The 22,525-nt window shown below is 51.9% G+C and overlaps 39 non-coding genes across 39 annotated transcripts; 9 read left to right on the plus strand and 30 right to left on the minus strand.

The window, feature by feature from the left end:
• Nucleotides 1-294: 294 nt before the first annotated feature.
• Nucleotides 295-435, plus strand: LOC122340667. The gene has a single exon (XR_006250361.1). It is a non-coding gene; the product is annotated as a U4 spliceosomal RNA (small nuclear RNA).
• A 570-nt stretch (nucleotides 436-1,005) lies between these two features.
• Nucleotides 1,006-1,077, minus strand: trnap-agg. The gene has a single exon. It is a non-coding gene; the product is annotated as a tRNA-Pro (tRNA).
• A 340-nt stretch (nucleotides 1,078-1,417) lies between these two features.
• On the minus strand, nucleotides 1,418-1,489 carry trnaq-cug. Its single transcript has one exon. It is a non-coding gene; the product is annotated as a tRNA-Gln (tRNA).
• A 689-nt stretch (nucleotides 1,490-2,178) lies between these two features.
• Nucleotides 2,179-2,288, minus strand: LOC122340622. Its single transcript, XR_006250320.1, has one exon. It is a non-coding gene; the product is annotated as a U6 spliceosomal RNA (small nuclear RNA).
• Nucleotides 2,289-2,889: 601 nt separating this feature from the next.
• On the plus strand, nucleotides 2,890-3,031 carry LOC122340692. Its single transcript, XR_006250385.1, has one exon. It is a non-coding gene; the product is annotated as a U4 spliceosomal RNA (small nuclear RNA).
• A 980-nt stretch (nucleotides 3,032-4,011) lies between these two features.
• On the minus strand, nucleotides 4,012-4,083 carry trnaq-cug. The gene has a single exon. It is a non-coding gene; the product is annotated as a tRNA-Gln (tRNA).
• Nucleotides 4,084-4,773: 690 nt separating this feature from the next.
• LOC122340585 lies at nucleotides 4,774-4,880 on the minus strand. The gene has a single exon (XR_006250284.1). It is a non-coding gene; the product is annotated as a U6 spliceosomal RNA (small nuclear RNA).
• Nucleotides 4,881-5,482: 602 nt separating this feature from the next.
• On the plus strand, nucleotides 5,483-5,623 carry LOC122340661. Its single transcript, XR_006250355.1, has one exon. It is a non-coding gene; the product is annotated as a U4 spliceosomal RNA (small nuclear RNA).
• A 363-nt stretch (nucleotides 5,624-5,986) lies between these two features.
• trnas-gcu lies at nucleotides 5,987-6,068 on the minus strand. The gene has a single exon. It is a non-coding gene; the product is annotated as a tRNA-Ser (tRNA).
• Nucleotides 6,069-6,209: 141 nt separating this feature from the next.
• trnap-agg lies at nucleotides 6,210-6,281 on the minus strand. Its single transcript has one exon. It is a non-coding gene; the product is annotated as a tRNA-Pro (tRNA).
• Nucleotides 6,282-6,620: 339 nt separating this feature from the next.
• Nucleotides 6,621-6,692, minus strand: trnaq-cug. The gene has a single exon. It is a non-coding gene; the product is annotated as a tRNA-Gln (tRNA).
• Nucleotides 6,693-7,385: 693 nt separating this feature from the next.
• On the minus strand, nucleotides 7,386-7,492 carry LOC122340586. Its single transcript, XR_006250285.1, has one exon. It is a non-coding gene; the product is annotated as a U6 spliceosomal RNA (small nuclear RNA).
• Nucleotides 7,493-8,095: 603 nt separating this feature from the next.
• Nucleotides 8,096-8,235, plus strand: LOC122340695. Its single transcript, XR_006250388.1, has one exon. It is a non-coding gene; the product is annotated as a U4 spliceosomal RNA (small nuclear RNA).
• A 359-nt stretch (nucleotides 8,236-8,594) lies between these two features.
• Nucleotides 8,595-8,676, minus strand: trnas-gcu. Its single transcript has one exon. It is a non-coding gene; the product is annotated as a tRNA-Ser (tRNA).
• Nucleotides 8,677-8,817: 141 nt separating this feature from the next.
• trnap-agg lies at nucleotides 8,818-8,889 on the minus strand. The gene has a single exon. It is a non-coding gene; the product is annotated as a tRNA-Pro (tRNA).
• Nucleotides 8,890-9,229: 340 nt separating this feature from the next.
• Nucleotides 9,230-9,301, minus strand: trnaq-cug. Its single transcript has one exon. It is a non-coding gene; the product is annotated as a tRNA-Gln (tRNA).
• Nucleotides 9,302-9,987: 686 nt separating this feature from the next.
• LOC122340633 lies at nucleotides 9,988-10,095 on the minus strand. Its single transcript, XR_006250331.1, has one exon. It is a non-coding gene; the product is annotated as a U6 spliceosomal RNA (small nuclear RNA).
• A 605-nt stretch (nucleotides 10,096-10,700) lies between these two features.
• On the plus strand, nucleotides 10,701-10,840 carry LOC122340696. Its single transcript, XR_006250389.1, has one exon. It is a non-coding gene; the product is annotated as a U4 spliceosomal RNA (small nuclear RNA).
• A 359-nt stretch (nucleotides 10,841-11,199) lies between these two features.
• Nucleotides 11,200-11,281, minus strand: trnas-gcu. The gene has a single exon. It is a non-coding gene; the product is annotated as a tRNA-Ser (tRNA).
• A 549-nt stretch (nucleotides 11,282-11,830) lies between these two features.
• trnaq-cug lies at nucleotides 11,831-11,902 on the minus strand. Its single transcript has one exon. It is a non-coding gene; the product is annotated as a tRNA-Gln (tRNA).
• Nucleotides 11,903-12,589: 687 nt separating this feature from the next.
• LOC122340625 lies at nucleotides 12,590-12,697 on the minus strand. Its single transcript, XR_006250323.1, has one exon. It is a non-coding gene; the product is annotated as a U6 spliceosomal RNA (small nuclear RNA).
• Nucleotides 12,698-13,303: 606 nt separating this feature from the next.
• On the plus strand, nucleotides 13,304-13,444 carry LOC122340670. Its single transcript, XR_006250364.1, has one exon. It is a non-coding gene; the product is annotated as a U4 spliceosomal RNA (small nuclear RNA).
• A 359-nt stretch (nucleotides 13,445-13,803) lies between these two features.
• On the minus strand, nucleotides 13,804-13,885 carry trnas-gcu. The gene has a single exon. It is a non-coding gene; the product is annotated as a tRNA-Ser (tRNA).
• Nucleotides 13,886-14,026: 141 nt separating this feature from the next.
• On the minus strand, nucleotides 14,027-14,098 carry trnap-agg. Its single transcript has one exon. It is a non-coding gene; the product is annotated as a tRNA-Pro (tRNA).
• Nucleotides 14,099-14,438: 340 nt separating this feature from the next.
• On the minus strand, nucleotides 14,439-14,510 carry trnaq-cug. Its single transcript has one exon. It is a non-coding gene; the product is annotated as a tRNA-Gln (tRNA).
• Nucleotides 14,511-15,198: 688 nt separating this feature from the next.
• On the minus strand, nucleotides 15,199-15,307 carry LOC122340643. Its single transcript, XR_006250340.1, has one exon. It is a non-coding gene; the product is annotated as a U6 spliceosomal RNA (small nuclear RNA).
• A 606-nt stretch (nucleotides 15,308-15,913) lies between these two features.
• Nucleotides 15,914-16,054, plus strand: LOC122340662. The gene has a single exon (XR_006250356.1). It is a non-coding gene; the product is annotated as a U4 spliceosomal RNA (small nuclear RNA).
• Nucleotides 16,055-16,411: 357 nt separating this feature from the next.
• On the minus strand, nucleotides 16,412-16,494 carry trnas-gcu. Its single transcript has one exon. It is a non-coding gene; the product is annotated as a tRNA-Ser (tRNA).
• Nucleotides 16,495-17,047: 553 nt separating this feature from the next.
• trnaq-cug lies at nucleotides 17,048-17,120 on the minus strand. Its single transcript has one exon. It is a non-coding gene; the product is annotated as a tRNA-Gln (tRNA).
• A 688-nt stretch (nucleotides 17,121-17,808) lies between these two features.
• LOC122340647 lies at nucleotides 17,809-17,916 on the minus strand. The gene has a single exon (XR_006250344.1). It is a non-coding gene; the product is annotated as a U6 spliceosomal RNA (small nuclear RNA).
• A 606-nt stretch (nucleotides 17,917-18,522) lies between these two features.
• LOC122340698 lies at nucleotides 18,523-18,662 on the plus strand. The gene has a single exon (XR_006250391.1). It is a non-coding gene; the product is annotated as a U4 spliceosomal RNA (small nuclear RNA).
• A 361-nt stretch (nucleotides 18,663-19,023) lies between these two features.
• trnas-gcu lies at nucleotides 19,024-19,105 on the minus strand. The gene has a single exon. It is a non-coding gene; the product is annotated as a tRNA-Ser (tRNA).
• Nucleotides 19,106-19,246: 141 nt separating this feature from the next.
• On the minus strand, nucleotides 19,247-19,318 carry trnap-agg. The gene has a single exon. It is a non-coding gene; the product is annotated as a tRNA-Pro (tRNA).
• Nucleotides 19,319-19,658: 340 nt separating this feature from the next.
• Nucleotides 19,659-19,730, minus strand: trnaq-cug. Its single transcript has one exon. It is a non-coding gene; the product is annotated as a tRNA-Gln (tRNA).
• Nucleotides 19,731-20,417: 687 nt separating this feature from the next.
• On the minus strand, nucleotides 20,418-20,524 carry LOC122340587. The gene has a single exon (XR_006250286.1). It is a non-coding gene; the product is annotated as a U6 spliceosomal RNA (small nuclear RNA).
• A 605-nt stretch (nucleotides 20,525-21,129) lies between these two features.
• On the plus strand, nucleotides 21,130-21,270 carry LOC122340666. The gene has a single exon (XR_006250360.1). It is a non-coding gene; the product is annotated as a U4 spliceosomal RNA (small nuclear RNA).
• A 357-nt stretch (nucleotides 21,271-21,627) lies between these two features.
• Nucleotides 21,628-21,709, minus strand: trnas-gcu. Its single transcript has one exon. It is a non-coding gene; the product is annotated as a tRNA-Ser (tRNA).
• A 141-nt stretch (nucleotides 21,710-21,850) lies between these two features.
• trnap-agg lies at nucleotides 21,851-21,921 on the minus strand. The gene has a single exon. It is a non-coding gene; the product is annotated as a tRNA-Pro (tRNA).
• A 341-nt stretch (nucleotides 21,922-22,262) lies between these two features.
• trnaq-cug lies at nucleotides 22,263-22,334 on the minus strand. Its single transcript has one exon. It is a non-coding gene; the product is annotated as a tRNA-Gln (tRNA).
• Nucleotides 22,335-22,525: the final 191 nt, after the last annotated feature.

Genomic DNA, 22,525 nt, shown 5'->3' on the forward strand with positions numbered 1-22,525 from the left:
GTTGTGGTGAAATATCTCTAGGGCAAAGGAGATGGGGAACGATTTTAAAAGCAAGCGCTCCCACGCTGAGACGGGCAGACCGGGATCCAGCGTAACGTGTTGTAAATGGTAGGGTGGATGCGGGAGGTAACCCTGCGACTGAGCTGCGATGAATACTGGGTCCTCTGGGTTAGCAGACACTCTTTGCAGCCCCCTAGGCCAGAAGGCTGACTGCGCGGCGGTTTGAAGCTTGTTACCACCCTGTCGGTCCACGCCCACTTAGGTGGGCTGAAGAGGTCGCGCACCTCGTGGGCATTCTTTTCGCAGAGGCAATATTGTAGCCTATGAGGCTCATCCGAGGCGCGATCATTGCTGGTTGAAAACTTTACCCAATACCTCGCCGGGATGACTTGAAATACAGTCAGCCTTGGCAATTTTTGCCAGCCTGTCCGGAGGCTTTGCGTTTGGTTGAAAAGATAAGCTCTTCTTCTTTCTCTTCTCTTTTTCAATCACGTGCAGGTTTTCGACCTTTGTGCAGCCGAGGAACTGCATTGAGCGTGTCGGACAAGGAAGATGAACGAAAGGTGTAAAGCGATGGTGTTTGCCAGATTGGATTCTAAAAAGAATTGGACAAGAATTGTCCGGTGAGGATGGTCTTCCAAACCCGCGTGTAGAGCAAAACGGCTAAGCAGTCCAATCCGGACACGCCCCTTATCATCAGCTGGTTAGTAGGGCACGCAAAGAAGTGAATGGCCTGGGTCAGAAAACAAAGCTGCAGAGCTCTGGGTTGGCCACCTGGAAAGACACCAGCGACGAGGATGGGATTCGAACCCACGCGTGCAGAGCACAATGGATTAGCAGTCTTAACCACTCGGCCACCTCGTCGATGGCCACGCCGCAGCGACTCTTTGGAAGAAGACCTGAAGAGGAGGAGTCAAAATGGAAAGAACAGACATTGACAGAAAACAAGGGCCTAGCAGTGTCAAAGAGAGCGAACAGAAGGCTGCTTCTGAAGAAGCTGCTGGCGGGCTCGTCCGGGATTTGAACCCGGGACCTCTCGCACCCTAAGCGAGAATCATACCCCTAGACCAACGAGCCTACTGGGCCCTGAACAGGGGGTCTTCTGCAGGAACCCCCTTTGGCACCCTCCTAGCAGAGAGAAAGGAAAAGAACATCTACAGCAACTACAAAATAAGGGAATTTTTGTCATGAAAGTAGTTAAACACAAGAAATGAAAGACAAATAAGGAACTCGTACTAACATGGAAATAATTGAAGCCCTCGACACAGTGTCAAAGGCAAACAAATGACAGGCGGTCTCTGAATGGATTGAAAACTGGGGCTGGGCCTAACATGTAGATGGATTTTAGGGAGGATGCTGCTTAAATGGTCAGATGGCCCTCAGAGCTTGAGCTCTCGGTCAGTTCTTCATCTAAAACAGGTCCCACCGAGATTTGAACTCGGATCGCTGGATTCAGAGTCCAGAGTGCTAACCATTACACCATGGAACCCTAGCTGCGGTTGCTTGTGCTCAGAAGGCCACAAAAGCAAGCATCTCTCAAGGGATTCGGTTGACCTTTCTTCTCTGGCAAGAAGACACTGAGGTTCCACCGAGATTTGGACTCGGATCGCTGGATTCAAAGTGCAGAATGCTGACCGATACACTATGGAAACCAGGGATTCGCGCGGAGAGAGTGACGGGATGGAAAGTGCCACAGTCAAATTGGTAGCATCAGTAGGGTGTCTGCACTTTTTTGGCAAGGTAGAAAAGGCTGAAACCTGCAAGCTTCAGAACTGTGCCCAAACGATACACCTGGGGTGCAGTAGAGTACAACGGCAGCATCCGCTGAGGTAAGGGGCTGGACACATCTGTCCATGGCACCGGAGTACTATTGCAAAGGGGCGTGGCCTCTGCCTTTCTCAGAACAAGAGGTGGGGGCGGAAAGCAGAGCTGCTGAGCTCTGGGTTGGCTACCTGGAAAGACATCAAGCGAAGAGGATGGAATTCGAACCCATGCGTGCAGAGCACAATGGATTAGCAGCCCATCGCCTTAACCACTCTGCCACCTCGTTGTTGGCCGGTCTGCAAATCCGGACTTGGCCGTTTTTTTGCCAGATCGCCTTTCAACGGCCCGAATGTACATTCAACCTATTTTCACGACGCTAGGGCAGAAAGAGTGGAGAGCACGAGCATCGTGACTGAAAAGATGGAGCGCTTCACGGATTTGCGTGTCATCCTTTCGCAGGGGCCATGCTAATCTTCTCTGTATCGATCCAATTTTAGTATATGTGCTGCCGTGGCGAGCAGCACAAGACTGCTGCTCGGCTCCAGGTATGTGTACCCTCCGGGTCCCCGCGAGCTCGCCAAGGTGGTAGGGTCCATCGAGCCGTCTCGACACCTCGTATACCGTGCTGTACTGGGGTGCAGTACAGTACACGGCAGCGTCCGCTGAGGCAAGGGGCTGGACACACCTGTCCATGGCACCGGAGACCTATTGCAAAAGGGGGCGTGGCCTCTGCCTTTCTCAAAACAAGGGGTGGCAGGAAAGGAGAGAAAAACAAAACCAGTCAGACCGGGTGACAGCTGCGGGCAGTTAAATACATGTAAGAACTGCAGCTGGGTTGTGGTGAAATATCTCTAGGGCAAAGGAGATGGGGAACGATTTTAAAAGCAAGCGCTCCCACGCTGAGACGGGCAGACCGGGATCCAGCGTAACGTGTTGTAAATGGTAGGGTGGATGCGGGAGGTAACCCTGCGACTGAGCTGCGATGAATACTGGGTCCTCTGGGTTAGCAGACACTCTTTTTGCCCCTAGGCCAGAAGGCTGACTGCGCGGCGGTTTGAAGCTTGTTACCACCCTGTCGGTCCACGTCCACTTAGGTGGGCTGAAGAGGTCGCGCACCTCGTGGGCATTCTTTCGCAGAGGCAATATTGTAGCCTATGAGGCTCATCCGAGGGCGCGATCATTGCTGGTTGAAAACTTTACCCAATACCTCGCCGGGATGACTTGAAATACAGTCAGCCTTGGCAATTTTTGCCAGCCTGTCCGGAGGCTGCGTTTGGTTGAAAAGATAAGCTCTTCTTCTTTCTCTTCTCTTTTTTCAATCACGTGCAGGTTTTCGACCTTTGTGCAGCCGAGGAACTGCATTGAGCGTGTCGGACAAGGAAGATGAACGAAAGGTGTAAAGCGATGGTGTTTGCCAGATTGGATTCTAAAAGAATTGGACAAGAATTGTCCGGTGAGGATGGTCTTCCAAACCCACGCGTGTAGAGCAAAACGGCTAAGCAGTCCAATCCGGACACGCCCCTTATCATCAGCTGGTTAGTAGGGCACGCAAAGAAGTGAATGGCCTGGGTCAGAAAACAAAGCTGCAGAGCTCTGGGTTGGCCACCTGGAAAGACACCAAGCGACGAGGATGGGATTCGAACCCACGCGTGCAGAGCACAATGGATTAGCAGTCTTAACCACTCGGCCACCTCGTCGATGGCCACGCCGCAGCGACTCTTTGGAAGAAGACCTGAAAGGAGGAGTCAAAATGGAAAGAACAGACATTGACAGAAAACAAGGGCCTAGCAGTGTCAAAGAGAAGCGAACAGAAGGCTGCTTCTGAAGAAGCTGCTGGCGGGCTCGTCCGGGATTTGAACCCGGGACCTCGCGCACCTAAGCGAGAATCATACCCCTAGACCAACGAGCCTACTGGGCCCTGAACAGGGTCTTCTGCAGGAACCCCCTTTGGCACCTCCCTAGCAGAGAGAAAGGAAAAGAACATCTACAGCAACTACAAAATAAGGGAATTTTTGTCATGAAAGTAGTTAAACACAAGAAATGAAAGACAAATAAGGAACTCGTACTAACATGGAAATAATTGAAGCCCTCGACACAGTGTCAAAGGCAAACAAATGACAGGCGGTCTCTGAATGGATTGAAAACTGGGGCTGGGCCTAACATGTAGATGGATTTTAGGGAGGATGCTGCTTAAATGGTCAGATGGCCCTCAGAGCTTGAGCTCTCGGTCAGTTCTTCATCTAAAACAGGTCCCACCGAGATTTGAACTCGGATCGCTGGATTCAGAGTCCAGAGTGCTAACCATTACACCATGGAACCCTAGCTGCGGTTGCTTGTGCTCAGAAGGCCACAAAAGCAAGCATCTCTCAAGGGATTCGGTTGACCTTTCTTCTCTGGCAAGAAGACACTGAGGTTCCACCGAGATTTGGACTCGGATCGCTGGATTCAAAGTGCAGAATGCTGACCGATACACTATGGAAACCAGGGATTCGCGGAGAGAGAGAGTGACGGGATGGAAAGTGCCACAGTCAAATTGGTAGCATCAGTAGGGTGTCTGCACTTTTTTGGCAAGGTAGAAAAGGCTGAAACCTGCAAGCTTCAGAACTGTGCCCAAACGATACACCTGGGGTGCAGTAGAGTACAACGGCAGCAGCATCCGCTGAGGTAAGGGGCTGGACACATCTGTCCATGGCACGGAGTACTATTGCAAAGGGGGCGTGGCCTCTGCCTTTCTCAGAACAAGAGGTGGGCGGAAAGCAGAGCTGCTGAGCTCTGGGTTGGCTACCTGGAAAGACATCAAGCGAAGAGGATGGAATTCGAACCCATGCGTGCAGAGCACAATGGATTAGCAGCCCATCGCCTTAACCACTCTGCCACCTCGTTGTTGGCCGGTCTGCAAATCCAGACTTGGCCGTTTTTTGCCAGATCGCCTTTCAACGCCCGAATGTACATTCAACCTATTTTCACGACGCTAGGCAGAAAGAGTGGAGGAGCACGAGCATCGTGACTGAAAAGATGGAGCGCTTCACGGATTTGCGTGTCATCCTTTCGCAGGGGCCATGCTAATCTTCTCTGTATCGATCCAATTTTAGTATATGTGCTGCCGTGGCGAGCACAAGACTGCTGCTCGGCTCCAGGTATGTGTACCCTTCGGGTCCCTGCGAGCTCTCGCCAAGGTGGTAGGGTCCATCGAGCCGTCTCGACACCTCGTATACCGTGCTGTACTGGGGTGCAGTACAGTACACGGCAGCGTCCGCTGAGGCAAGGGGCTGGACACACCTGTCCATGGCACCGGAGACCTATTTGCAAAGGGGGCGTGGCCTCTGCCTTTCTCAAAACAAGGGGTGGCAGGAAAGGAGAGAAAAACAAAACCAGTCAGACGGGGTGACAGCTGCGGGCAGTTAAATACATGTAAGAACTGCAGCTGGGTTGTGGTGAAATATCTCTAGGGCAAAGGAGATGGGGAACGATTTTAAAAGCAAAGCGCTCCCACGCTGAGCGGGCAGACCGGGATCCAGCGTAACGTGTTGTAAATGGTAGGGTGGATGCGGGAGGTAACCCTGCGACTGAGCTGCGATGAATACTGGGTCCTCTGGGTTAGCAGACACTCTTTGCAGCCCCCTAGGCCAGAAGGCTGACTGCGCGGTTTGAAGCTTGTTACCACCCTGTCGGTCCACGTCCACTTAGGTGGGCTGAAGAGGTCGCGCACCTCGTGGGCATTCTTTCGCAGAGGCAATATTGTAGCCTATGAGGCTCATCCGAGGCGCGATCATTGCTGGTTGAAAACTTTACCCAATACCTCGCCGGGATGACTTGAAATACAGTCAGCCTTGGCAATTTTTGCCAGCCTGTCCGGAGGCTTTGCGTTTGGTTGAAAAAGATAAGCTCTTCTTCTTTTCTCTTCTCTTTTTCAATCACGTGCAGGTTTTTGACCTTTGTGCAGCCGAGGAACTGCATTGAGCGTGTCGGACAAGGAAGATGAGCGAAAGGTGTAAAGCGATGGTGTTTGCCAGATTGGATTCTAAAAAGAATTGGACAAGAATTGTCCGGTGAGGATGGTCTTCCAAACCCACGCGCGTGTAGAGCAAAACGGCTAAGCAGTCCAATCCGGACACGCCCCTTATCATCAGCTGGTTAGTAGGGCACGCAAAGAAGTGAATGGCCTGGGTCAGAAAACAAAGCTGCAGAGCTCTCTGGGTTGGCCACCTGGAAAGACACCAAGCGACGAGGATGGGATTCGAACCCACGCGTGCAGAGCACAATGGATTAGCAGTCCATCGCCTTAACCACTCGGCCACCTCGTCGATGGCCACGCCGCAGCGACTCTTTGGAAGAAGACCTGAAAGGAGGAGTCAAAATGGAAAGAACAGACATTGACAGAAAACAAGGGCCTAGCAGTGTCAAAGAGAAGCGAACAGAAGGCTGCTTCTGAAGAAGCTGCTGGCGGGCTCGTCCTGGATTTGAACCCGGGACCTCTCGCACCCTAAGCGAGAATCATACCCCTAGACCAACGAGCCTACTGGGCCCTGAACAGGGGGTCTTCTGCAGGAACCCCCTTTGGCACCTCCCTAGCAGAGAGAAAGGAAAAGAACATCTACAGCAACTACAAAATAAGGGAATTTTTGTCATGAAAGTAGTTAAACACAAGAAATGAAAGACAAATAAGGAACTCGTACTAACATGGAAATAATTGAAGCCCTCGACACAGTGTCAAAGGCAAACAAATGACAGGCGGTCTCTGAATGGATTGAAAACTGGGGCTGGGCCTAACATGTAGATGGATTTAGGGAGGATGCTGCTTAAATGGTCAGATGGCCCTCAGAGCTTGAGCTCTCGGTCAGTTCTTCATCTAAAACAGGTCCCACCGAGATTTGAACTCGGATCGCTGGATTCAGAGTCCAGAGTGCTAACCATTACACCATGGAACCCTAGCTGCGGTTGCTTGTGCTCAGAAGGCCACAAAAGCAAGCATCTCTCAAGGGATTCGGTTGACCTTTCTTCTCTGGCAAGAAGACACTGAGGTTCCACCGAGATTTGGACTCGGATCGCTGGATTCAAAGTGCAGAATGCTGACCGATACACTATGGAAACCAGGGATTCCGCGGAGAGAGAGAGTGACGGGATGGAAAGTGCCACAGTCAAATTGGTAGCATCAGTAGGGTGTCTGCACTTTTTTGGCAAGGTAGAAAAGGCTGAAACCTGCAAGCTTCAGAACTGTGCCCAAACGATACACCTGGGGTGCAGTAGAGTACAACGGCAGCATCCGCTGAGGTAAGGGGCTGGACACATCTGTCCATGGCACCGGAGTACTATTGCAAAAGGGGCGTGGCCTCTGCCTTTCTCAGAACAAGAGGTGGGCGGAAAGCAGAGCTGCTGAGCTCTGGGTTGGCTACCTGGAAAGACATCAAGCGAAGAGGATGGAATTCGAACCCATGCGTGCAGAGCACAATGGATTAGCAGCCCATCGCCTTAACCACTCTGCCACCTCGTTGTTGGCCGGTCTGCAAATCCGGACTTGGCCTTTTTTTTGCCAGATCGCCTTTCAACTGCCCGAATGTACATTCAACCTATTTTCACGACGCTAGGGCAGAAAGAGTGGAGAGCACACGAGCATCGTGACTGAAAAGATGGAGCGCTTCACGGATTTGCGTGTCATCCTTTCGCAGGGGCCATGCTAATCTTCTCTGTATCGATCCAATTTTAGTATATGTGCTGCCGTGGCGAGCACAAGACTGCTGCTCGGCTCCAGGTATGTGTACCCTTCGGGTCCCTGCGAGCTCTCGCCAAGGTGGTAGGGTCCATCGAGCCGTCTCGACACCTCGTATACCGTGCTGTACTGGGGTGCAGTACAGTACACGGCAGCGTCCGCTGAGGCAAGGGGCTGGACACACCTGTCCATGGCACCGAGACCTATTGCAAAAGGGGCGTGGCCTCTGCCTTTCTCAAAACAAGGGGTGGCAGGAAAGGAGAGAAAAACAAAACCAGTCAGACCGGGTGACAGCTGCGGGCAGTTAAATACATGTAAGAACTGCAGCTGGGTTGTGGTGAAATATCTCTAGGGCAAAGGAGATGGGGAACGATTTTAAAAGCAAGCGCTCCCACGCTGAGACGGGCAGACCGGGATCCAGCGTAACGTGTTGTAAATGGTAGGGTGGATGCGGGAGGTAACCCTGCGACTGAGCTGCGATGAATACTGGGTCCTCTGGGTTAGCAGACACTCTTTGCAGCCCCCTAGGCCAGAAGGCTGACTGCGCGGCGGTTTGAAGCTTGTTACCACCCTGTCGGTCCACGTCCACTTAGGTGGGCTGAAGAGGTCGCGCACCTCGTGGGCATTCTTTCGCAGAGGCAATATTGTAGCCTATGAGGCTCATCCGAGGCGCGATCATTGCTGGTTGAAAACTTTACCCAATACCTCGCCGGGATGACTTGAAATACAGTCAGCCTTGGCAATTTTGCCAGCCTGTCCGGAGGCTTTGCGTTTGGTTGAAAAAGATAAGCTCTTCTTCTTTCTCTTCTCTTTTTTCAATCACGTGCAGGTTTTTGACCTTTGTGCAGCCGAGGAACTGCATTGAGCGTGTCGGACAAGGAAGATGAACGAAAGGTGTAAAGCGATGGTGTTTGCCAGATTGGATTCTAAAAAGAATTGGACAAGAATTGTCCGGTGAGGATGGTCTTCCAAACCCACGCGTGTAGAGCAAAACGGCTAAGCAGTCCAATCCGGACACGCCCCTTATCATCAGCTGGTTAGTAGGGCACGCAAAGAAGTGAATGGCCTGGGTCAGAAAACAAAGCTGCAGAGCTCTGGGTTGGCCACCTGGAAAGACACCAAGCGACGAGGATGGGATTCGAACCCACGCGTGCAGAGCACAATGGATTAGCAGTCCATCGCCTTAACCACTCGGCCACCTCGTCGATGGCCACGCCGCAGCGACTCTTTGGAAGAAGACCTGAAAGGAGGAGTCAAAATGGAAAGAACAGACATTGACAGAAAACAAGGGCCTAGCAGTGTCAAAGAGAAGCGAACAGAAGGCTGCTTCTGAAGAAGCTGCTGGCGGGCTCGTCCGGGATTTGAACCCGGGACCTCTCGCACCCTAAGCGAGAATCATACCCCTAGACCAACGAGCCTACTGGGCCCTGAACAGGGGGTCTTCTGCAGGAACCCCCTTTGGCACCTCCCTAGCAGAGAGAAAGGAAAAGAACATCTACAGCAACTACAAAATAAGGGAATTTTTGTCATGAAAGTAGTTAAACACAAGAAATGAAAGACAAATAAGGAACTCGTACTAACATGGAAATAATTGAAGCCCTCGACACAGTGTCAAAGGCAAACAAATGACAGGCGGTCTCTGAATGGATTGAAAACTGGGGCTGGGCCTAACATGTAGATGGATTTTAGGGAGGATGCTGCTTAAATGGTCAGATGGCCCTCAGAGCTTGAGCTCTCGGTCAGTTCTTCATCTAAAACAGGTCCCACCGAGATTTGAACTCGGATCGCTGGATTCAGAGTCCAGAGTGCTAACCATTACACCATGGAACCCTAGCTGCGGTTGCTTGTGCTCAGAAGGCCACAAAAGCAAGCATCTCTCAAGGGATTCGGTTGACCTTTCTTCTCTGGCAAGAAGACACTGAGGTTCCACCGAGATTTGGACTCGGATCGCTGGATTCAAAGTGCAGAATGCTGACCGATACACTATGGAAACCAGGGATTCCGAGAGAGAGAGTGACGGGATGGAAAGTGCCACAGTCAAATTGGTAGCATCAGTAGGGTGTCTGCACTTTTTTTGGCAAGGTAGAAAAGGCTGAAACCTGCAAGCTTCAGAACTGTGCCCAAACGATACACCTGGGGTGCAGTAGAGTACAACGGCAGCATCCGCTGAGGTAAGGGGCTGGACACATCTGTCCATGGCACCGGAGTACTATTGCAAAGGGGCGTGGCCTCTGCCTTTCTCAGAACAAGAGGTGGGCGGAAAGCAGAGCTGCTGAGCTCTGGGTTGGCTACCTGGAAAGACATCAAGCGAAGAGGATGGAATTCGAACCCATGCGTGCAGAGCACAATGGATTAGCAGCCCATCGCCTTAACCACTCTGCCACCTCGTTGTTGGCGGTCTGCAAATCGGACTTGGCGTTTTTGCCAGATCGCCTTTCAACGGCCGAATGTACATTCAACCTATTTTCACGACGCTAGGGCAGAAAGAGTGGAGGAGACACGAGCATCGTGACTGAAAAGATGGAGCGCTTCACGCACGGTTTGCGTGTCATCCTTTCGCAGGGGCCATGCTAATCTTCTCTGTATCGATCCAATTTTAGTATATGTGCTGCCGTGGCGAGCACAAGACTGCTGCTCGGCTCCAGGTATGTGTACCCTTCGGGTCCCCTGCGAGCTCTCGCCAAGGTGGTAGGGTCCATCGAGCGTCTCGACACCTCGTATACCGTGCTGTACTGGGGTGCAGTACAGTACACGGCAGCGTCCGCTGAGGCAAGGGGCTGGACACACCTGTCCATGGCACCGGAGACCTATTGCAAAAGGGGGCGTGGCCTCTGCCTTTCTCAAAACAAGGGGTGGCAGGAAAGGAGAGAAAAACAAAACCAGTCAGACCGGGTGACAGCTGCGGGCAGTTAAATACATGTAAGAACTGCAGCTGGGTTGTGGTGAAATATCTCTAGGGCAAAGGAGATGGGGAACGATTTTAAAAGCAAGCGCTCCCACGCTGAGACGGGCAGACCGGGATCCAGCGTAACGTGTTGTAAATGGTAGGGTGGATGCGGGAGGTAACCCTGCGACTGAGCTGCGATGAATACTGGGTCCTCTGGGTTAGCAGACACTCTTTGCAGCCCCCTAGGCCAGAAGGCTGACTGCGCGGCGGTTTGAAGCTTGTTACCACCCTGTCGGTCCACGTCCACTTAGGTGGGCTGAAGAGGTCGCGCACCTCGTGGGCATTCTTTCGCAGAGGCAATATTGTAGCCTATGAGGCTCATCCGAGGCGCGATCATTGCTGGTTGAAAACTTTACCCAATACCTCGCCGGGATGACTTGAAATACAGTCAGCCTTGGCAATTTTGCCAGCCTGTCCGGAGGCTTTGCGTTTGGTTGAAAAAGATAAGCTCTTCTTCTTTCTCTTCTCTTTTTTCAATCACGTGCAGGTTTTTGACCTTTGTGCAGCCGAGGAACTGCATTGAGCGTGTCGGACAAGGAAGATGAGCGAAAGGTGTAAAGCGATGGTGTTTGCCAGATTGGATTCTAAAAAGAATTGGACAAGAATTGTCCGGTGAGGATGGTCTTCCAAACCCACGCGTGTAGAGCAAAACGGCTAAGCAGTCCAATCCGGACACGCCCCTTATCATCAGCTGGTTAGTAGGGCACGCAAAGAAGTGAATGGCCTGGGTCAGAAAACAAAGCTGCAGAGCTCTGGGTTGGCCACCTGGAAAGACACCAAGCGACGAGGATGGGATTCGAACCCACGCGTGCAGAGCACAATGGATTAGCAGTCCATCGCCTTAACCACTCGGCCACCTCGTCGATGGCCACGCCGCAGCGACTCTTTGGAAGAAGACCTGAAAGGAGGAGTCAAAATGGAAAGAACAGACATTGACAGAAAACAAGGGCCTAGCAGTGTCAAAGAGAAGCGAACAGAAGGCTGCTTCTGAAGAAGCTGCTGGGGCTCGTCCGGGATTTGAACCGGGACCTCTCGCACCTAAGCGAGAATCATACCCCTAGACCAACGAGCCTACTGGGCCCTGAACAGGGGGTCTTCTGCAGGAACCCCCTTTGGCACCTCCCTAGCAGAGAGAAAGGAAAAGAACATCTACAGCAACTACAAAATAAGGGAATTTTTGTCATGAAAGTAGTTAAACACAAGAAATGAAAGACAAATAAGGAACTCGTACTAACATGGAAATAATTGAAGCCCTCGACACAGTGTCAAAGGCAAACAAATGACAGGCGGTCTCTGAATGGATTGAAAACTGGGGCTGGGCCTAACATGTAGATGGATTTTAGGGAGGATGCTGCTTAAATGGTCAGATGGCCCTCAGAGCTTGAGCTCTCGGTCAGTTCTTCATCTAAAACAGGTCCCACCGAGATTTGAACTCGGATCGCTGGATTCAGAGTCCAGAGTGCTAACCATTACACCATGGAACCCTAGCTGCGGTTGCTTGTGCTCAGAAGGCCACAAAAGCAAGCATCTCTCAAGGGATTCGGTTGACCTTTCTTCTCTGGCAAGAAGACACTGAGGTTCCACCGAGATTTGGACTCGGATCGCTGGATTCAAAGTGCAGAATGCTGACCGATACACTATGGAAACCAGGGATTCCGCGAGAGAGAGAGTGACGGGATGGAAAGTGCCACAGTCAAATTGGTAGCATCAGTAGGGTGTCTGCACTTTTTTTGGCAAGGTAGAAAAGGCTGAAACCTGCAAGCTTCAGAACTGTGCCCAAACGATACACCTGGGGTGCAGTAGAGTACAACGGCAGCATCCGCTGAGGTAAGGGGCTGGACACATCTGTCCATGGCACGAGTACTATTGCAAAGGGGCGTGGCCTCTGCCTTTCTCAGAACAAGAGGTGGGCGGAAAGCAGAGCTGCTGAGCTCTGGGTTGGCTACCTGGAAAGACATCAAGCGAAGAGGATGGAATTCGAACCCATGCGTGCAGAGCACAATGGATTAGCAGCCCATCGCCTTAACCACTCTGCCACCTCGTTGTTTGGCCGGTCTGCAAATCCGGACTTGGCGTTTTTGCCAGATCGCCTTTCAACGCCCGAATGTACATTCAACCTATTTTCACGACGCGCTAGGGCAGAAAGAGTGGAGGAGCACGAGCATCGTGACTGAAAAGATGGGCGCTTCACGGATTTTGCGTGTCATCCTTTCGCAGGGGCCATGCTAATCTTCTCTGTATCGATCCAATTTTAGTATATGTGCTGCCGTGGCGAGCACAAGACTGCTGCTCGGCTCCAGGTATGTGTACCCGCCGGGTCCCTGCGAGCTCTCGCCAAGGTGGTAGGGTCCATCGAGCCGTCTCGACACCTCGTATACCGTGCTGTACTGGGGTGCAGTACAGTACACGGCAGCGTCCGCTGAGGCAAGGGGCTGGACACACCTGTCCATGGCACCGGAGACCTATTGCAAAAGGGGGCGTGGCCTCTGCCTTTCTCAAAACAAGGGGTGGCAGGAAAGGAGAGAAAAACAAAACCAGTCAGACCGGGTGACAGCTGCGGGCAGTTAAATACATGTAAGAACTGCAGCTGGGTTGTGGTGAAATATCTCTAGGGCAAAGGAGATGGGGAACGATTTTAAAAGCAAGCGCTCCCACGCTGAGACGGGCAGACCGGGATCCAGCGTAACGTGTTGTAAATGGTAGGGTGGATGCGGGAGGTAACCCTGCGACTGAGCTGCGATGAATACTGGGTCCTCTGGGTTAGCAGACACTCTTTGCAGCCCCCTAGGCCAGAAGGCTGACTGCGCGGCGGTTTGAAGCTTGTTACCACCCTGTCGGTCCACGTCCACTTAGGTGGGCTGAAGAGGTCGCGCACCTCGTGGGCATTTCTTTCGCAGAGGCAATATTGTAGCCTATGAGGCTCATCCGAGGCGCGATCATTGCTGGTTGAAAACTTTACCCAATACCTCGCCGGGATGACTTGAAATACAGTCAGCCTTGGCAATTTTTGCCAGCCTGTCCGGAGGCTTTGCGTTTGGTTGAAAAAGATAAGCTCTTCTTCTTTCTCTTCTCTTTTTTCAATCACGTGCAGGTTTTTGACCTTTGTGCAGCCGAGGAACTGCATTGAGCGTGTCGGACAAGGAAGATGAACGAAAGGTGTAAAGCGATGGTGTTTGCCAGATTGGATTCTAAAAAGAATTGGACAAGAATTGTCCGGTGAGGATGGTCTTCCAAACCCACGCGTGTAGAGCAAAACGGCTAAGCAGTCCAATCCGGACACGCCCCTTATCATCAGCTGGTTAGTAGGGCACGCAAAGAAGTGAATGGCCTGGGTCAGAAAACAAAGCTGCAGAGCTCTGGGTTGGCCACCTGGAAAGACACCAAGCGACGAGGATGGGATTCGAACCCACGCGTGCAGAGCACAATGGATTAGCAGTCCATCGCCTTAACCACTCGGCCACCTCGTCGATGGCCACTCCGCAGCGACTCTTTGGAAGAAGACCTGAAAGGAGGAGTCAAAATGGAAAGAACAGACATTGACAGAAAACAAGGGCCTAGCAGTGTCAAAGAGAAGCGAACAGAAGGCTGCTTCTGAAGAAGCTGCTGGCGGGCTCGTCCGGGATTTGAACCCGGGACCTCTCGCACCCTAAGCGAGAATCATACCCCTAGACCAACGAGCCTACTGGGCCCTGAACAGGGGGTCTTCTGCAGGAACCCCCTTTGGCACCTCCCTAGCAGAGAGAAAGGAAAAGAACATCTACAGCAACTACAAAATAAGGGAATTTTTGTCATGAAAGTAGTTAAACACAAGAAATGAAAGACAAATAAGGAACTCGTACTAACATGGAAATAATTGAAGCCCTCGACACAGTGTCAAAGGCAAACAAATGACAGGCGGTCTCTGAATGGATTGAAAACTGGGGCTGGGCCTAACATGTAGATGGATTTTAGGGAGGATGCTGCTTAAATGGTCAGATGGCCCTCAGAGCTTGAGCTCTCGGTCAGTTCTTCATCTAAAACAGGTCCCACCGAGATTTGAACTCGGATCGCTGGATTCAGAGTCCAGAGTGCTAACCATTACACCATGGAACCCTAGCTGCGGTTGCTTGTGCTCAGAAGGCCACAAAAGCAAGCATCTCTCAAGGGATTCGGTTGACCTTTCTTCTCTGGCAAGAAGACACTGAGGTTCCACCGAGATTTGGACTCGGATCGCTGGATTCAAAGTGCAGAATGCTGACCGATACACTATGGAAACCAGGGGATTCCGCGGAGAGAGAGAGTGACGGGATGGAAAGTGCCACAGTCAAATTGGTAGCATCAGTAGGGTGTCTGCACTTTTTTTGGCAAGGTAGAAAAGGCTGAAACCTGCAAGCTTCAGAACTGTGCCCAAACGATACACCTGGGGTGCAGTAGAGTACAACGGCAGCATCCGCTGAGGTAAGGGGCTGGACACATCTGTCCATGGCACCGAGTACTATTGCAAAAGGGGCGTGGCCTCTGCCTTTCTCAGAACAAGAGGTGGGCGGAAAGCAGAGCTGCTGAGCTCTGGGTTGGCTACCTGGAAAGACATCAAGCGAAGAGGATGGAATTCGAACCCATGCGTGCAGAGCACAATGGATTAGCAGCCCATCGCCTTAACCACTCTGCCACCTCGTTGTTGGCGGTCTGCAAATCCGGACTTGGCGTTTTTGCCAGATCGCCTTTCAACGCCCGAATGTACATTCAACCTATTTTCACGACGCTAGGGCAGAAAGAGTGGAGGAGCACGAGCATCGTGACTGAAAAGATGGAGCGCTTCACGGATTTGCGTGTCATCCTTTCGCAGGGGCCATGCTAATCTTCTCTGTATCGATCCATTTTTTTAGTATATGTGCTGCCGTGGCGAGCACAAGACTGCTGCTCGGCTCCAGGTATGTGTACCCTTCGGGTCCCTGCGAGCTCTCGCCAAGGTGGTAGGGTCCATCGAGCCGTCTCGACACCTCGTATACCGTGCTGTACTGGGGTGCAGTACAGTACTGCGGCAGCGTCCGCTGAGGCAAGGGCTGGACACACCTGTCCATGGCACCGGAGACCTATTGCAAAAGGGGCGTGGCCTCTGCCTTTCTCAAAACAAGGGGTGGCAGGAAAGGAGAGAAAAACAAAACCAGTCAGACCGGGTGACAGCTGCGGGCAGTTAAATACATGTAAGAACTGCAGCTGGGTTGTGGTGAAATATCTCTAGGGCAAAGGAGATGGGGAACGATTTTAAAAGCAAGCGCTCCCACGCTGAGGCGGGCAGACCGGGATCCAGCGTAACGTGTTGTAAATGGTAGGGTGGATGCGGGAGGTAACCCTGCGACTGAGCTGCGATGAATACTGGGTCCTCTGGGTTAGCAGACACTCTTTGCAGCCCCCTAGGCCAGAAGGCTGACTGCGCGGCGGTTTGAAGCTTGTTACCACCCTGTCGGTCCACGTCCACTTAGGTGGGCTGAAGAGGTCGCGCGCACCTCGTGGGCATTCTTTCGCAGAGGCAATATTGTAGCCTATGAGGCTCATCCGAGGCGCGATCATTGCTGGTTGAAAACTTTACCCAATACCTCGCCGGGATGACTTGAAATACAGTCAGCCTTGGCAATTTTTGCCAGCCTGTCCGGAGGCTTTGCGTTTGGTTGAAAAGATAAGCTCTTCTTCTTTCTCTTCTCTTTTTCAATCACGTGCAGGTTTTCGACCTTTGTGCAGCCGAGGAACTGCATTGAGCGTGTCGGACAAGGAAGATGAGCGAAAGGTGTAAAGCGATGGTGTTTGCCAGATTGGATTCTAAAAAGAATTGGACAAGAATTGTCCGGTGAGGATGGTCTTCCAAACCCCAGCGTGTAGAGCAAAGCGGCTAAGCAGTCCAATCCGGACACGCCCCTTATCATCAGCTGGTTAGTAGGGCACGCAAAGAAGTGAATGGCCTGGGTCAGAAAACAAAGCTGCAGAGCTCTGGGTTGGCCACCTGGAAAGACACCAAGCGGCGAGGATGGGATTCGAACCCACGCGTGCAGAGCACAATGGATTAGCAGTCCATCGCCTTAACCACTCGGCCACCCTCGTCGATGGCCACTCCGCAGCGACTCTTTGGAAGAAGACCTGAAAGGAGGAGTCAAAATGGAAAGAACAGACATTGACAGAAAACAAGGGCCTAGCAGTGTCAAAGAGAAGCGAACAGAAGGCTGCTTCTGAAGAAGCTGCTGGCGGGCTCGTCCGGGGATTTGAACCGGGACCTCTCGCACCCTAAGCGAGAATCATACCCCTAGACCAACGAGCCTACTGGGCCCTGAACAGGGGTCTTCTGCAGGAACCCCTTTGGCACCTCCTAGCAGAGAGAAAGGAAAAGAACATCTACAGCAACTACAAAATAAGGGAATTTTTGTCATGAAAGTAGTTAAACACAAGAAATGAAAGACAAATAAGGAACTCGTACTAACATGGAAATAATTGAAGCCCTCGACACAGTGTCAAAAAGGCAAACAAATGACAGGCGGTCTCTGAATGGATTGAAAACTGGGGCTGGGCCTAACATGTAGATGGATTTTAGGGGAGGATGCTGCTTAAAATGGTCAGATGGCCCTCAGAGCTTGAGCTCTCGGTCAGTTCTTCATCTAAAACAGGTCCACCGAGATTTGAACTCGGATCGCTGGATTCAGAGTCCAGAGTGCTAACCATTACACCATGGAACCCTAGCTGCGGTTGCTTGTGCTCAGAAGGCCACAAAAGCAAGCATCTCTCAAGGGATTCGGTTGACCTTTCTTCTCTGGCAAGAAGACACTGAGGTTCCACCGAGATTTGGACTCGGATCGCTGGATTCAAAGTGCAGAATGCTGACCGATACACTATGGAAACCAGGGGATTCCGCGGAGAGAGAGAGTGACGGGATGGAAAGTGCCACAGTCAAATTGGTAGCATCAGTAGGGTGTCTGCACTTTTTTTGGCAAGGTAGAAAAGGCTGAAACCTGCAAGCTTCAGAACTGTGCCCAAACGATACACCTGGGGTGCAGTAGAGTACAACGGCAGCATCCGCTGAGGTAAGGGGGCTGGACACATCTGTCCATGGCACCGGAGTACTATTGCAAAAGGGGCGTGGCCTCTGCCTTTCTCAGAACAAGAGGTGGGCGGAAAGCAGAGCTGCTGAGCTCTGGGTTGGCTACCTGGAAAGACATCAAGCGAAGAGGATGGAATCGAACCCATGCGTGCAGAGCACAATGGATTAGCAGCCCATCGCCTTAACCACTCTGCCACCTCGTTGTTGGCGGTCTGCAAATCCGGACTTGGCGTTTTTGCCAGATCGCCTTTCAACGGCCCGAATGTACATTCAACCTATTTTCACGACGCTAGGGCAGAAAGAGTGGAGGAGCACGAGCATCGTGACTGAAAAGATGGGCGCTTCACGGATTTGCGTGTCATCCTTTTTCGCAGGGGCCATGCTAATCTTCTCTGTATCGATCAATTTTAGTATATGTGCTGCCGTGGCGAGCACAAGACTGCTGCTCGGCTCCAGGTATGTGTACCCTTCGGGTCCCTGCGAGCTCTCGCCAAGGTGGTAGGGTCCATCGAGCCGTCTCGACACACCTCGTATACCGTGCTGTACTGGGGTGCAGTACAGTACACGGCAGCGTCCGCTGAGGCAAGGGGCTGGACACACCTGTCCATGGCACCGGAGACCTATTGCAAAAGGGGGCGTGGCCTCTGCCTTTCTCAAAACAAGGGGTGGCAGGAAAGAGAGAAAAACAAAACCAGTCAGACCGGGTGACAGCTGCGGGCAGTTAAATACATGTAAGAACTGCAGCTGGGTTGTGGTGAAATATCTCTAGGGCAAAGGAGATGGGGAGCGATTTTAAAAGCAAGCGCTCCCACGCTGAGACGGGCAGACCGGGATCCAGCGTAACGTGTTGTAAATGGTAGGGTGGATGCGGGAGGTAACCCTGCGACTGAGCTGCGATGAATACTGGGTCCTCTGGGTTAGCAGACACTCTTTGCAGCCCCCTAGGCCAGAAGGCTGACTGCGCGGCGGTTTGAAGCTTGTTACCACCCTGTCGGTCCACGTCCACTTAGGTGGGCTGAAGAGGTCGCGCACCTCGTGGGCATTCTTTCGCAGAGGCAATATTGTAGCCTATGAGGCTCATCCGAGGCGCGATCATTGCTGGTTGAAAACTTTACCCAATACCTCGCCGGGATGACTTGAAATACAGTCAGCCTTGGCAATTTTGCCAGCCTGTCCGGAGGCTTTGCGTTTGGTTGAAAAAGATAAGCTCTTCTTCTTTCTCTTCTCTTTTTTCAATCACGTGCAGGTTTTTGACCTTTGTGCAGCCGAGGAACTGCATTGAGCGTGTCGGACAAGGAAGATGAACGAAAGGTGTAAAGCGATGGTGTTTGCCAGATTGGATTCTAAAAAGAATTGGACAAGAATTGTCCGGTGAGGATGGTCTTCCAAACCCACGCGCGTGTAGAGCAAAGCGGCTAAGCAGTCCAATCCGGACACGCCCCTTATCATCAGCTGGTTAGTAGGGCACGCAAAGAAGTGAATGGCCTGGGTCAGAAAACAAAGCTGCAGAGCTCTGGGTTGGCCACCTGGAAAGACACCAAGCGACGAGGATGGGATTCGAACCCACGCGTGCAGAGCACAATGGATTAGCAGTCCATCGCCTTAACCACTCGGCCACCTCGTCGATGGCCACTCCGCAGCGACTCTTTGGAAGAAGACCTGAAAGGAGGAGTCAAAATGGAAAGAACAGACATTGACAGAAAACAAGGGCCTAGCAGTGTCAAAGAGAAGCGAACAGAAGGCTGCTTCTGAAGAAGCTGCTGGCGGGCTCGTCCGGGATTTGAACCCGGGACCTCTCGCACCCTAAGCGAGAATCATACCCCTAGACAAACGAGCCTACTGGGCCCTGAACAAAGGGTCTTCTGCAGGAACCCCCTTTGGCACCTCCCTAGCAGAGAGAAAGGAAAAGAACATCTACAGCAACTACAAAATAAGGGAATTTTTGTCATGAAAGTAGTTAAACACAAGAAATGAAAGACAAATAAGGAACTCGTACTAACATGGAAATAATTGAAGCCCTCGACACAGTGTCAAAGGCAAACAAATGACAGGCGGTCTCTGAATGGATTGAAAACTGGGGCTGGGCCTAACATGTAGATGGATTTTAGGGAGGATGCTGCTTAAATGGTCAGATGGCCCTCAGAGCTTGAGCTCTCGGTCAGTTCTTCATCTAAAACAGGTCCCACCGAGATTTGAACTCGGATCGCTGGATTCAGAGTCCAGAGTGCTAACCATTACACCATGGAACCCTAGCTGCGGTTGCTTGTGCTCAGAAGGCCACAAAAGCAAGCATCTCTCAAGGGATTCGGTTGACCTTTCTTCTCTGGCAAGAAGACACTGAGGTTCCACCGAGATTTGGACTCGGATCGCTGGATTCAAAGTGCAGAATGCTGACCGATACACTATGGAAACCAGGGGATTCCGCGGAGAGAGAGAGTGACGGGATGGAAAGTGCCACAGTCAAATTGGTAGCATCAGTAGGGTGTCTGCACTTTTTTTGGCAAGGTAGAAAAGGCTGAAACCTGCAAGCTTCAGAACTGTGCCCAAACGATACACCTGGGGTGCAGTAGAGTACAACGGCAGCATCCGCTGAGGTAAGGGGCTGGACACATCTGTCCATGGCACCGGAGTACTATTGCAAAAGGGGCGTGGCCTCTGCCTTTCTCAGAACAAGAGGTGGGCGGAAAGCAGAGCTGCTGAGCTCTGGGTTGGCTACCTGGAAAGACATCAGCGAAGAGGATGGAATTCGAACCCATGCGTGCAGAGCACAATGGATTAGCAGCCCATCGCCTTAACCACTCTGCCACCTCGTTGTTGGCGGTCTGCAAATCCGGACTTGGCGTTTTGCCAGATCGCCTTTCAACGCCCGAATGTACATTCAACCTATTTTCACGACGCTAGGGCAGAAAGAGTGGAGGAGCACGAGCATCGTGACTGAAAAGATGGAGCGCTTCACGGATTTGCGTGTCATCCTTTCGCAGGGGCCATGCTAATCTTCTCTGTATCGATCCAATTTTAGTATATGTGCTGCCGTGGCGAGCACAAGACTGCTGCTCGGCTCCAGGTATGTGTACCCTTCGGTCCCCGCGCGAGCTCGCCAAGGTGGTAGGGTCCATCGAGCCGTCTCGACACCTCGTATACCGTGCTGTACTGGGGTGCAGTACAGTACACGGCAGCGTCCGCTGAGGCAAGGGGCTGGACACACCTGTCCATGGCACCGAGAGACCTATTGCAAAAGGGGCGTGGCCTCTGCCTTTCTCAAAACAAGGGGTGGCAGGAAAGGAGAGAAAAACAAAACCAGTCAGACCGGGTGACAGCTGCGGGCAGTTAAATACATGTAAGAACTGCAGCTGGGTTGTGGTGAAATATCTCTAGGGCAAAGGAGATGGGAACGATTTTAAAAGCAAGCGCTCCCACGCTGAGACGGGCAGACCGGGATCCAGCGTAACGTGTTGTAAATGGTAGGGTGGATGCGGGAGGTAACCCTGCGACTGAGCTGCGATGAATACTGGGTCCTCTGGGTTAGCAGACACTCTTTGCAGCCCCCTAGGCCAGAAGGCTGACTGCGCGTGGCGGTTTGAAGCTTGTTACCACCCTGTCGGTCCACGTCCACTTAGGTGGGCTGAAGAGGTCGCGCACCTCGTGGGCATTTTTTCGCAGAGGCAATATTGTAGCCTATGAGGCTCATCCGAGGCGCGATCATTGCTGGTTGAAAACTTTACCCAATACCTCGCCGGGATGACTTGAAATACAGTCAGCCTTGGCAATTTTTGCCAGCCTGTCCGGAGGCTTTGCGTTTGGTTGAAAAGATAAGCTCTTCTTCTTTCTCTTCTCTTTTTCAATCACGTGCAGGTTTTTGACCTTTGTGCAGCCGAGGAACTGCATTGAGCGTGTCGGACAAGGAAGATGAAGCGAAAGGTGTAAAGCGATGGTGTTTGCCAGATTGGATTCTAAAAAGAATTGGACAAGAATTGTCCGGTGAGGATGGTCTTCCAAACCCGCGGTGTAGAGCAAAGCGGCTAAGCAGTCCAATCCGGACACGCCCCTTATCATCAGCTGGTTAGTAGGGCACGCAAAGAAGTGAATGGCCTGGGTCAGAAAACAAAGCTGCAGAGCTCTGGGTTGGCCACCTGGAAAGACACCAAGCGACGAGGATGGGATTCGAACCCACGCGTGCAGAGCACAATGGATTAGCAGTCCATCGCCTTAACCACTCGGCCACCTCGTCGATGGCCACTCCGCAGCGACTCTTTGGAAGAAGACCTGAAAGGAGGAGTCAAAATGGAAAGAACAGACATTGACAGAAAACAAGGGCCTAGCAGTGTCAAAGAGAAGCGAACAGAAGGCTGCTTCTGAAGAAGCTGCTGGCGGGCTCGTCCGGGATTTGAACCGGGACCTCTCGCACCCTAAGCGAGAATCATACCCCTAGACCAACGAGCCTACTGGGCCCTGAACAGGGTCTTCTGCAGGAACCCCCTTTGGCACCTCCCTAGCAGAGAGAAAGGAAAAGAAGAACATCTACAGCAACTACAAAATAAGGGAATTTTTGTCATGAAAGTAGTTAAACACAAGAAATGAAAGACAAATAAGGAACTCGTACTAACATGGAAATAATTGAAGCCCTCGACACAGTGTCAAAGGCAAACAAATGACAGGCGGTCTCTGAATGGATTGAAAACTGGGGCTGGGCCTAACATGTAGATGGATTTTAGGGAGGATGCTGCTTAAATGGTCAGATGGCCCTCAGAGCTTGAGCTCTCGGTCAGTTCTTCATCTAAAACAGGTCCCACCGAGATTTGAACTCGGATCGCTGGATTCAGAGTCCAGAGTGCTAACCATTACACCATGGAACCCTAGCTGCGGTTGCTTGTGCTCAGAAGGCCCAAAAGCAAGCATCTCTCAAGGGATTCGGTTGACCTTTCTTCTCTGGCAAGAAGACACTGAGGTTCCACGAGATTTGGACTCGGATCGCTGGATTCAAAGTGCAGAATGCTGACCGATACACTATGGAAACCAGGGGATTCGCGCGAGAGAGAGAGTGACG

The sequence above is a fragment of the Puntigrus tetrazona genome, unplaced genomic scaffold (assembly GCF_018831695.1).
Source record: "Puntigrus tetrazona isolate hp1 unplaced genomic scaffold, ASM1883169v1 S000001062, whole genome shotgun sequence".
NCBI classification, from domain to species: domain Eukaryota; kingdom Metazoa; phylum Chordata; class Actinopteri; order Cypriniformes; family Cyprinidae; genus Puntigrus; species Puntigrus tetrazona.